Source organism: Leuresthes tenuis, unplaced genomic scaffold, assembly GCF_036924035.1.
Source record: "Leuresthes tenuis unplaced genomic scaffold, fLeuTen1.0.hap1 SCAF_19, whole genome shotgun sequence".
Lineage (NCBI taxonomy): Eukaryota > Metazoa > Chordata > Actinopteri > Atheriniformes > Atherinopsidae > Leuresthes > Leuresthes tenuis.
Window position 1 is genome coordinate 29,211,015 of NW_027325373.1, and position 11,847 is coordinate 29,222,861.

At 44.7% G+C, this 11,847-nt stretch overlaps 2 non-coding genes across 2 annotated transcripts; one reads left to right on the forward strand and one right to left on the reverse strand.

The window, feature by feature from the left end:
- Positions 1–9,116: 9,116 nt before the first annotated feature.
- On the reverse strand, positions 9,117–9,190 carry trnan-guu (transfer RNA asparagine (anticodon GUU)). The gene has a single exon. It is a non-coding gene; the product is annotated as a tRNA-Asn (tRNA).
- Positions 9,191–10,927: 1,737 nt separating this feature from the next.
- trnan-guu (transfer RNA asparagine (anticodon GUU)) lies at positions 10,928–11,001 on the forward strand. The gene has a single exon. It is a non-coding gene; the product is annotated as a tRNA-Asn (tRNA).
- The last annotated feature ends 846 nt before the right edge of the window (positions 11,002–11,847 follow it).

Genomic DNA, 11,847 nt, shown 5'->3' on the forward strand with positions numbered 1-11,847 from the left:
CAACCAGACTGTCCTGGCGGATGTGTCCAGCGGCAACCAGACTGTCCTGGCGGATGTGTCCAGCGGCAACCAGACTGTCCTGGCGGATGTGTCCAGCGGCAACCAGACTGTCCTGGCGGATGTGTCCAGCGGCAACCAGACTGTCCTGGCGGATGTGTCCAGCGGCAACCAGACTGTCCTGGCGGATGTGTCCAGCGGCAACCAGACTGTCCTGGCGGATGTGTCCAGCGGCAACCAGACTGTCCTGGCGGATGTGTCCAGCGGCAACCAGACTGTCCTGGCGGATGTGTCCAGCGGCAACCAGACTGTCCTGGCGGATGTGTCCAGCGGCAACCAGACTGTCCTGGCGGATGTGTCCAGCGGCAACCAGACTGTCCTGGCGGATGTGTCCAGCGGCAACCAGACTGTCCTGGCGGATGTGTCCAGCGGCAACCAGACTGTCCTGGCGGATGTGTCCAGCGGCAACCAGACTGTCCTGGCGGATGTGTCCAGCGGCAACCAGACTGTCCTGGCGGATGTGTCCAGCGGCAACCAGACTGTCCTGGCGGATGTGTCCAGCGGCAACCAGACTGTCCTGGCGGATGTGTCCAGCGGCAACCAGACTGTCCTGGCGGATGTGTCCAGCGGCAACCAGACTGTCCTGGCGGATGTGTCCAGCGGCAACCAGACTGTCCTGGCGGATGTGTCCAGCGGCAACCAGACTGTCCTGGCGGATGTGTCCAGCGGCAACCAGACTGTCCTGGCGGATGTGTCCAGCGGCAACCAGACTGTCCTGGCGGATGTGTCCAGCGGCAACCAGACTGTCCTGGCGGATGTGTCCAGCGGCAACCAGACTGTCCTGGCGGATGTGTCCAGCGGCAACCAGACTGTCCTGGCGGATGTGTCCAGCGGCAACCAGACTGTCCTGGCGGATGTGTCCAGCGGCAACCAGACTGTCCTGGCGGATGTGTCCAGCGGCAACCAGACTGTCCTGGCGGATGTGTCCAGCGGCAACCAGACTGTCCTGGCGGTGGCTTAAGATGCATTTTATTTACTTGGAATAAAACCATCAACTTTTAATTTCTGCCTTCTCTGATTCTTGGGTACTGCAATATTGCCCTGGTCAGTGTCACTACTGATGACATGACCCTCTGGGCTCCTGTGCGCTTAACAGTTTCTCCTTGGGCCCATGTTCCAGTCAAGGAGCATGTTGTAGTACTCTGCATATCCACTGAAGGATACACAGACCTGAACAACAGCTGCCCATGGATATCTGGTTAAACTCCTTGGCCCTGTTGTGAGACCATGTACTGGTGCAGTGGGTCCTGTATTCCTTCTAGAGCATGACAGTATACTCTGGCCTTGTGGCCAGAGTATGCAGACAATTCCTGGAGGAATTTATACCACTGAATGGGCCCCACACTTTTCTGACTTAAATCCAATAAAAAATAAAAATAAAAAAAAAAAACCTAGGACATGTCTTGGTTAAACTCATACAGTTGGGTTGCATCTGACTGTTCAGAAGTTCAGTGATGCTCTTTTCCACATTTGGGATAAATGTCCCTTCAGGTCACCGTATGTTGATCCATTAGAAGCATGCCCCAATGTTGTAATGCATGCATGCAATCATGTGGGGGCCACTTGGTATAATTTTCAGTTGCTACAATGGCCCTTTCGCCCTTTTCACATGATAGGGGTGTCTTTGAATTCAGTCTGCGTTTATCATTAATGCCAATTGTGGTCTTTCATCCTTCACACATTGCCTGGATATGCAGTATGATTCTTCCACTGAGATCTGTTTTCAAAGTTTCTTTTTTTTTGTTGAGCAGTGTGTATTGGCTAATTATCGACCTATATCTAATCTCCCTTTGTCTAAAGTTCTTGAAAAACTAGTTGCAGAACAACTTTGATCATTTACATAGAAATAATCTCTTTGAAGAGTTTCAGTCAGGATTCAGAGTGCATCATAGCACAGAAACGGCACTGGTAAAAGTTACCAATGATCTCCTCTTAGCCTCTGATAGCGGACTTGTTTCTGTATTTGTCCTGTTGGATCTCAGTGCTGCATTTGATACGATCGATCACAGCTTTCTGTTACAGAGACTTGAACATGTTATTGGGATTAACACACAATCATTGCAAATATTTATGATTTTATGAGCTACTTGATTTGAATTTCCCTGACTGGGGGATGAATAAAGTATTTTTCTATTCTATTCTAGCCACCTAAAAATCACTTATTTTAAGGCTTAAAAGTCCACTTTCAAAATGGGACTTTCAAAGTTATATCTAATTAGATGTAATACAAGTTTGGGAGACTGGACTGAAGAGAAGTTTTGGTGCAATCTGTTGGTTTCTTAGTCAGTAAATTGTTTTTGAATTGGCTCTGTGTGAATGAATTGGATTCACTTTTAAATGAATTAATTGGAATATGACTCAAATTGGCCTTAATTGGATTATATCATTGAAATGCCCTGAGATGACATTTGTTGTAATTTAGCATTATATAAATAAAACTGAATGGAATTGCAGGAAAAACATATCAAATGTGGAAAAAGGCTTATCTTGGAAACATTTTAAAAACTGACATTACTCTGTCTTGGTAAACACTGCTGGTGGGAAACATTACACTGGTTGCTGAAAAACTGGCAGAAGTGGACCTTGCAACGTGACAGTGACATGAAGTATTCAGCTGAAGTCATCAAGTGATTAACAGAGAACAAAAATCAACATTCTGGAATCCGGACTGCAATTTCAGACCAGACCAGACGAGAGACAAAACAGAGGCCTTCAAACCTGCAGATCATCACAGAATAAGATCCAATTTTCCAGTGGAGGCATGAAGAAAGCAGTTGTGAGTACCATAACATACAATTAATGCATTAAAACTGACCTGGACAATAATATTTTGAGATTTCACAGAAAAAAAGTTTAAAAATGTATAATCATAAAACTGAACAAGAGCGCAAAACAACACACAAGATGGTGGCTGAGAACGGAGCGCCATTGCTCTTTTTTAGTCTTATCACTAAATTGTGATGTCATCACTGATGTTGTTTGACATCACAATTGATGTCACCTCTGATGTTGTTTGACTTCACAAATGTTATATAGGCCAGACATTTTCACTCCTTTTTCACAGTTCGTCGGGAGTTTATCTGAAGAAACACGTCCAGTTTTAGAAGCAAATTTGAAAGTCACAGTAAACGATTTTCACATCGCCTAAAAAAACAACACTTAATTACTATTATAAATAGTCATTTTGACAAACTCTTAAAAACAACACTTTATTACTATCTTAAATAGTCATTTTGACAAGCTCTTAAAAACAACAAGCAAAATGAGTCAAACCAAGATATCATCTGCTCAACTTCAGTGGTGTGACATGGTAGACGACGATTTACCTGAGGATTTCTACACATATACCATTACTTTTGGTGATAATGAAAGTTATGAGGAACCCTTCAACAAGTCAGAAAATGACCTTTTGGAAAAAGAACAATGCCAGGCCTCGGAGGATTCCCCGTCTCCTCAAACAGTAAATGAGGAAGAGGAAAAAGAACCATCCCAGGTCTCTGCTGCGGCTGTGACTCCTCATTCCGAGGACGTCCAGCTTGTGCAGGATCATCCCCAGGCCTCCAAAGTTTGTCGCGTCACGTGGAAGTTTCCAAATTCAAAAACCGACAAACAAGCCCAGGCCTCCAACAAATATAACATTACTTTTGGCAGTAACGAAAGTTATAAGGAACCCACCAACAGGCAGGAAATTTTAACATCAAGCCAAGGAAATGACCAGTTTGAAAAAGAACAATCCCAGGACTCCTATAAATATAACATTACTTTTGGCAGTAACAAAGGTTTGGAGGAACCCACCAACAGATCAGAAATTTTAACATCAAGCTCAGAAAATGAGCTGTTGGAAAAGGAACAATCCCAGGTCTCTGCTGCGGCTGTGACTCCTCATTCCGAGGACGTCCAGCTTGTGCAGGATCATCCCCAGGCCTCCAAAGTTCGTTGCGTCACCTGGAAGTTTCCAATTTCACAAACCGAGGAGATTCCCTCTAATGCCTCTGCTGCCGACGAAGATTATGGATCAGAGAAATTACAGAAATCTTACCAACATAATAAGGACAAGATCAACTATTTATATCACCGGATGGATATTGTCAGGACTAAGCTGCTGAAAAAGAATTTCTTTCTAACACGAGAAAAAGGCAGAAGAGTCGCAGCAGAGAATAGCTGCTCCATTTCGGAGGAAAAACTGAAGGACCTGGAAAACAGTTTGACATGTGAGCGTCATCTCCGTGAAAAGTGTGAGCAGGAGCTCAAGGAATGCAATGAAGTCATTGCAGAATTTTGTGAAACACTGAAACCACCAGTATCTGAAACTGAATATCAGTCAGTTGTGAAAGAGCTAGAGAGCTTGAAAGAACAACTCAAAGAAAAGACTGCCTCCAATATTGCTCTTGCCTCCAAACTAAAGGCACAGAAGGAGGCAACAAAGACACAGGAAAAGAAGGTGGCAGAACTTATGAAGGCTGTATTTCAATTTCAATTCAATTCAATTTTATTTATATAGCGCCAGATTACAACAATTGTCATCTCAAGGTACTTAAGTAAAATAGTCCAATTCAAGCCAATTGGAATTCAATTCATTCTAATCATAATCCAATTAATTCATATAGAGCCAATTCAAAAAATTAATATCCTAGCTAAGGAAACCAACAGATTGCACCGAAACTTGTCTTCAGTCCAATCTCCCGTCCTGAGCGTGCCTGAGGCGACTGTGGAAAGGAACGACTCCCTTTTAACAGGAAGAAACTTCTGGCAGAACCAGACTCAGGAAGGGTGGCCATCCGCCTCGACCAGCTGGGGTTTGAGAAGAAAGAAAAGAGGGAAAAGAGGGGGGAAAAACACCATAACGCAACAGCAGAGAATAGCTGCTCCATTTCGGAGGAAAAACTGAAGGACCTGGAAAACAGTTTGACATGTGAGCGTCATCTCCGTGAAAAGTGTGAGCAGGAGCTCAAGGAATGCAATGAAGTCATTGCAGAATTTTGTGAAACACTGAAACCACCAGTATCTGAAACTGAATATCAGTCAGTTGTGAAAGAGCTAGAGAGCTTGAAAGAATAACTCAAAGAAAAGACTGCCTCCAATATTGCTCTTGCCTCCAATATTGATCTTGCCTCCAAACTAAAGGCACAGGAGGAGGCAACAAAGACACAGGAAAAGAAGGTGGCAGAACTTATGAAGGCTGTGTTTCTATCCGTAATCATCAAGCCAGAAGAAAGAACAGAGCTGTACATCCTCCCAGAACTCCATTTAGATAAGATATGTCTTCCACCAATGAACGTAATAGTAGAAGAGCTGGCTTCACAAGTGGAAGTATCGAATCTAGAAGTGGAGGGAGTCAACAAAACAGAACCACAAGGGATCCCTGAGCCACCAAAAGAGAACGTTACATCAAAGAAGCATCGGCGCAAGAACAAAAAGACGCCAGAAACCATTGTAAAGAACCAGCCGGAAGTCATCCAGGAACCTCAAAACACGGAGGACATTTCATCACCGATCCATATACAGGAACCAGAGAAGATTTCCGAACCTGTGGAAGAAAAAGAAATAGAAAGGGCTTCTGAAGACTCACAGGAAGTGATTCCATCAGATTTGGCTCATCAGGCTGGAGTGCCACAACCAGACGTGGTCCCAGAACTGGTGAGTGACATCGAAATGGAATTAGTCCCACAACCAAAAGATGTCTCAGAGCCACCGAAAGAGAAAGTTTCTTCTAGAAAGCGTCGGTGCAAAAACAAAAAGACGGTAGAGACCATTATAGAGAACGACCAGCCTGAAGTCATCCAGGAACCTCAAGACACGGAGGACATTTCATCCCCAGATCGTTATCCAGGAACCACTTCCAGGAAACAATCAAGAAAGAACTTTCATTATCATCGAAATGGAACCAACCTCTAAACATTGAGAGGACTCTCCAACATCAAACCCCTTACATGCCACAGAAGACATGTCTCTTAAACTTGCAGTACCAGAACAAGCAGTGGACAAGTTTAACCCCTCAGAAGAAAGACCAGAGCTGCCTTCAATGTGGAGGCGCTTCAAAAAATATATGACGCCAAAACATCGCCGACAACAACATCAAGAGAGAAAGTAGCGGCAGCATTTAGTATTCGCACATAAGACTAGTCAACCAATGAAATCTCTATACATCCTGTTACAGTAACATCAATAAAAATACTTAAAATGTAGATATCTTTTGTACGGCTCTATCTTTTCATCCTGAACAACTGCACTGACTGAAAGTATCAGTGCATTGTTCTCACAACTGTTAAGAGCATTATTGTGTCATTCAAATAAGAATATGAATATGTTCCTACAAAAATTATTATTACATTGATTTATGTGTTTAAATAAAATAAAACATTGTAAAAATAAAAAAACTAAATTTGTTTGGATTCTTTTATCAAAATAAGAAACAGTTTTACTTGTCAATTAAAAGGTAATTTTCTTCTAAAGTTATTCTTCCAAGGACAAATAAGGTATTTCTTATATTGTTGAGGGTTTGATATCACCTTTTATTGTACATATTTATGCACTGTGCTTACATAGAGTTGATACACTCCTTTTTGAATGAAACAAGCATTGACCCCACAGTGTGAAGGGTTAGAACACTACATGCTTACAGGAGGAGTCAAAACAGGTCAAAACATTTGAACCATGAATAGATTTTACAGGTGTTAAAAGATTAATTTCACTGTTTAGTGTCACGACAGCTGGAATGTACATCAGCATATGGATTAGTGTCTAACAGGAGGACTCCACTCTGGACGCACAATTTTCCTCTTGCCTGCGGAAGGATTAAAGATCTTGGACTTTCTATATGAAGACAGTGGAACAAAGAGTAGATTTTATTTACCAATCTGACAACATCATTTACAACTAAAAGTACTCTTCAACAGAACAGAACAATTCAGGAAACACTGATCAGCATCAACGCCTGAACTCATTCAGCAGTGTGGTGAAAACAGAAAAATACTGAAACTTCTCTGTTTAAAGGAGAAACTTTCAGCTGTGGGGCAAGATTTCCCTGCATGTTCCTGATTTTCTCTTTGTTCGCTCAGTCTGTTGTTTTCTGTCCTCACTTTAGTCAACACAGTCCGACAGTAAAAAGCTCATTCTCTCTCTTTATCTAGTGTTTACATCACTGTGTCGACAGCACAGTTACACATGTATGCTGTTCAGTCAATGTTGACTTTTTATGCTGTTTCACATGTTCTGCTTTGAACATAAAATCTGACATCGTGGAGCTTTTATCATTAGCATCAAATATTTAAAAGAATGTTGTTGGACATAAAAACACATTTTTCATTTTGAACAGACTTCAATAAATTCAAATTGTAAGAATGTTTGTGTCGGACGGGAAAAACGGGATCACACTCCTCAGCCTCCCTGGTAAGGTCTATTCGGGGGTACTGGAGAGGAGGAACCACATTTTCACAGTTTTCTGTGTAATGGTTCATTATAAAAGAAGAGTCCACAAAGCCTGAGTAGCAGACCTGTGCTTCATCTTGACTTGAGGCATTTCAGGAGAAACTGACACCAGGGAGCCTCCCGCAGAATTAATCTGGTTTTAATTATTGTCAAAACAGGTAAACTTTCTTTCACTTTAGTCTCATGGCATACTAATAACCATTTGAATGATAGGGGATGTGTAAATAACTAAAATTATTTAATTTAAAATGACTCCTCCGCATGTGGCCCATCCAGGTTGGTACCTGTTGAACACACACATGCACAGGGTCACACACTCATGGAGACAGATGCCACACACTGGAGCGGTGGGACAGCCAATCACAGCGCCCGGGGAGCAGGGGGGGCACGGAGCCCTCCTCAAGGGCACCTCGGCCAGCCGTGGAGGTTGACTACCACTCCTCCAGTTGTCAGTCCACCAATCTTTATTTGAGCGGCGAGAATGGGAATGAAAGGTTATTGGAGCACTATAACCACAGAGCCTGACAGCTTGGCTTTCGATTTACATACAACTGGTTAGAATTAGGAAGAATGTTCAGTTTGGTTGTGAAGGATGAGGATGCAGCCCATAGAAAGACAAGTGCAGACCATGTTCTGAAGACATGGCAGCAGTATGTGTAAGTTATCAAGGACCTGTCGGTAAACCTGCTCGTCCCTGGGTGGGCTCAAACCACCAACCTCTCAGTTAACAGCCGAACGCGCTGGCCGATTGCGCCAAAGAGATCAGTAAGTCTGGAGTGTGCCCCCTATTCTGTGTGGCCTCTGCTACTGCAGGGGAAAAGGGGTTCGCTGGCCGTCCATCAAAAGTCTGTTTAAAGTCATTGTTCATGCCGTAATGTACGGCTACAGCTGGGGTAGAAACCATATTTCCAGGGCCAACCCAACAGTATTGAGGGGGAACCATAGACTCACCGACCGCTGCGCCGTCCTGCTTTGCTGGCGTGTGGAAGGGATTAGTCAGTGCTGAGGGCGGTGGGGTCGGTAGCCATGTCCCGCTGAGCAGCGCTGTCTTTGGACGGGCTGCCGCTTCACCTGCGGCTAGCTCCGTTACTCCGGCGGTTAGCTCCATGCTAACTAGAAACGGGTTATAACTCTCCCCGCCGGCGACACATCTGCTGCCAGTTGAATCAACAGAGTCCGTTATGTCCGTTAAAAACGGATTGGTGCTTACGTTTGGGCTAATGAGCTCCCCGTGTCTTTCAAAAACATTGCCGCGTGTCGCCATGCTCTCTCGCGTTCACAGCTCTTCTTCTCACTTTTAGCCAACTTTTAAATCCCGGACGAGCCCCCAGTGTTACCTTCTTAACCCCCTGCCTCCGAACCGTAGTAAGGAGCTGGTCTTTATTTTGACTGGCAATCGTAGGGTCCGGGCCAAAGTGTGGGGCGAAATGAGAACGGAGTCAAGGCTTTTTTGTGCGGAAAGCAGGTTTTATTCGATCAATCTTTTTTTATCGACTCTCTCCCTACACACGTACGTCACACACACACACACAGACACCGTCTTAAAGTGGCAGGGCTGGACGGTGACACCGTGTTCTGAAGACATGGCAGCAATATGTTTAACATATCAACGATTTATTGGTGAAACTACTCGTCCCTGGGTGGACTCGAACCACCAACCTTTTGGTTAACAGCCGAACGCGCTGGCCGATTGCGCCACAGAGACTCTGTCAGCAACATTCACAGCCCTTATAACCCGTATCAACGCGACGTGTATTTGGAATGTTTTGGAGGTGCACGTCAGGCTACGGTGTAGGGGTCCACATCCACGTCGTAGCTACATCGTCGAAATGACGGAGAAGTATAAACTACGTTTTAGAGATCAGTAAGTCTAGAGTGTGCCCCCTATTCTGTGTGGCCTCTGCTACATGCTGAGTCAGCCCAAAGTTGTCCAGAGTGTTACTCAGGTCTTTAGTCCCTTTGTCCTGAGGGTTGTCCATGTGGATGTTAAAATCACCAACAATAATTACACAGTCAAAATCAACACAGATCATAGACAGCAGTTCACTGAGGTCATCAAAAAAGTCTTAAAAAAGTCTGCACATGCTCATCACAAACAAAATGTAGAGGACGTAGCTTCATCTTGCTCTGCCTTAGTTTTGCTGTTGTTGGTGGTGGTGGTGAAGACGTCAACCGGAAGTTGCTCTATTAGCGATAGATGAAATGGGCACAGCGCCACCTGTCGTACTGAGACGTGCTTTGTACCAGTGATTCGATTCATTCACCGCCATATATCCAAGGATAATTACCCTTGCTCAGATAAGGAGCATAACCCAACTATAGCTATAATCGAGTTAATCTCATCATGTAGACCCACTGACTGTCTGTGTCATTAGAAAGAAAAACATCACTTCCTGTGAACCACTACAGTTTGATGTCAGCGAACACATCAGCTGTGTGAGGAGCATTACTACCATCTACTGGAATGATTAGAGGTTATTAAGGTTCTTTTCTGCAGGAGCCTCTCAGGCACTGATTTTTAGTTTGAATTAGTGAAACAACGACTCGAGATGAGTATAATCAACAGAGCTACTGCAACTGCTATTAATCCTCCTGCTAGTCCCAGTTTAGAGAAGACGCTGATCCATCCTCTGCTGTCTGCTCGTCGACTCTCAGTCGGTCTCTGAGGTTGGGAGTGATCAGCGGCTGCTGAAAAGGACAAAAAATGAAGGTGATTTATGGAAATAGAAAACATTTCCCTCATCATTAGCAGCTGTTGGTAAATCTTCTGCTGTTGTCAGCTGACAGAATAAAATGTTGTGGATACTGTTCATATCTATGAGTCTATTTAGCTGGGAAAATGTTCTTAATTAACCAAAATAACAGAGCTGCTGTTCTCATTGAGTCGACACCTCCAGGTTACAGTTTTATCAGTGAGGCCAGAGTGAGCAGGAGAGGAGGAGGGGTCGCAGTCTTATTTAATGAATCATTTCAGTGTCAGCAGTTATCTCCTGGAAGTTTTCAGTCCCTTGAATATATGGCTATACAGCTCAAGGCCTCATCCGGAGTCCTGTTTCTGAATGTTTACAGGCCCCCCAGATAATGTGCAGACTTTTTTGATGACCTCAGTGAACTGCTGTCTATGATCTGTGTTGATTTTGACTGTGTAATTATTGTTGGTGATTTTAACATCCACATGGACAACCCTCAGGACAAAGGGACTAAAGACCTGAGTAACACTCTGGACAACTTTGGGCTGACTCAGCATGTAGCAGAGGCCACACAGGGCACACTCTAGACTTACTGATCTCTAAAACGTAGTTTATACTTCTCCGTCATTTCGACGATGTAGCTACGACGTGGATGTGGACCCCTACGCCGTAGCCTGACGTGCACCTCCAAAACATTCCAAATACACGTCGCGTTGATACGGGTTATAAGGGCTGTGAATGTTGCTGACAGAGTCTCTGTGGCGCAATCGGCCAGCGCGTTCGGCTGTTAACTGAAAGGTTGGTGGTTCGACTCCACCCAGGGACGAGTAGTTTCACCAATAAATCAATAAATCGTTGATATCTTAAACATATTGCTGCCATGTCTTCAGAACACGGTGTCACCGTCCAGCCCTGCCCCTTTAAGACGGTGTCTGTGTGTGTGTGACGTACGTGTGTAGGGAGAGAGTCGATAAAAAAAGATTGATGGAAGAAAACGAATAAAACCTGCGTTTCGCACAAAAAAGCCTTGACTCCGTTCTCATTTCGCCCCACACTTTGGCCCGGACCCTACGATTGCCAGTTACCGGTAACGAGCCAGAAAATAAAGACCAGCTCCTTACTACGGTTCGGAGGCAGGGGGTTAAGAAGGTAACACTGGGGGCTCGTCCGGGACTTAAAAGTTGGCTAAAAGTGAGAAGAAGAGCTGTGAACGCGAGAGAGCATGGCGACACGCGGCAATTTTTTTGAAAGACACGGGGAGCTCATTAGCCCAAACGTAAGCACCAATCCGTTTTTAATGGACATAACGGACTCTGTTGATTCAACTGGCAGCAGATGTGTCGCCGGCGGGGAGAGTTATAACCCGTTTCTAGTTAGCATGGAGCTAACCGCCGGAGCAACGGAGCTAGCCGCAGGAGAAGCGGCAGCCCGTCCAAAGACAGCGCTGCTCAGCGGGACATGGCTACCGACCCCACCACCCTCAGCCCTGACTAATCCCTTCCACACGCCAGCAAAGCAGGAAGGCGCAGCGGTCGGTGAGTCTATGGTTCCCCCTCAATACTGTTGGGTTGGCCCTGGAAATATGGTTTCTACCCCAGCTGTAGCCGTACATTACGACATGAACAATGACTTTAAACAGACTTTTGATGGATGGCCAGCGAACCCCTTTTCC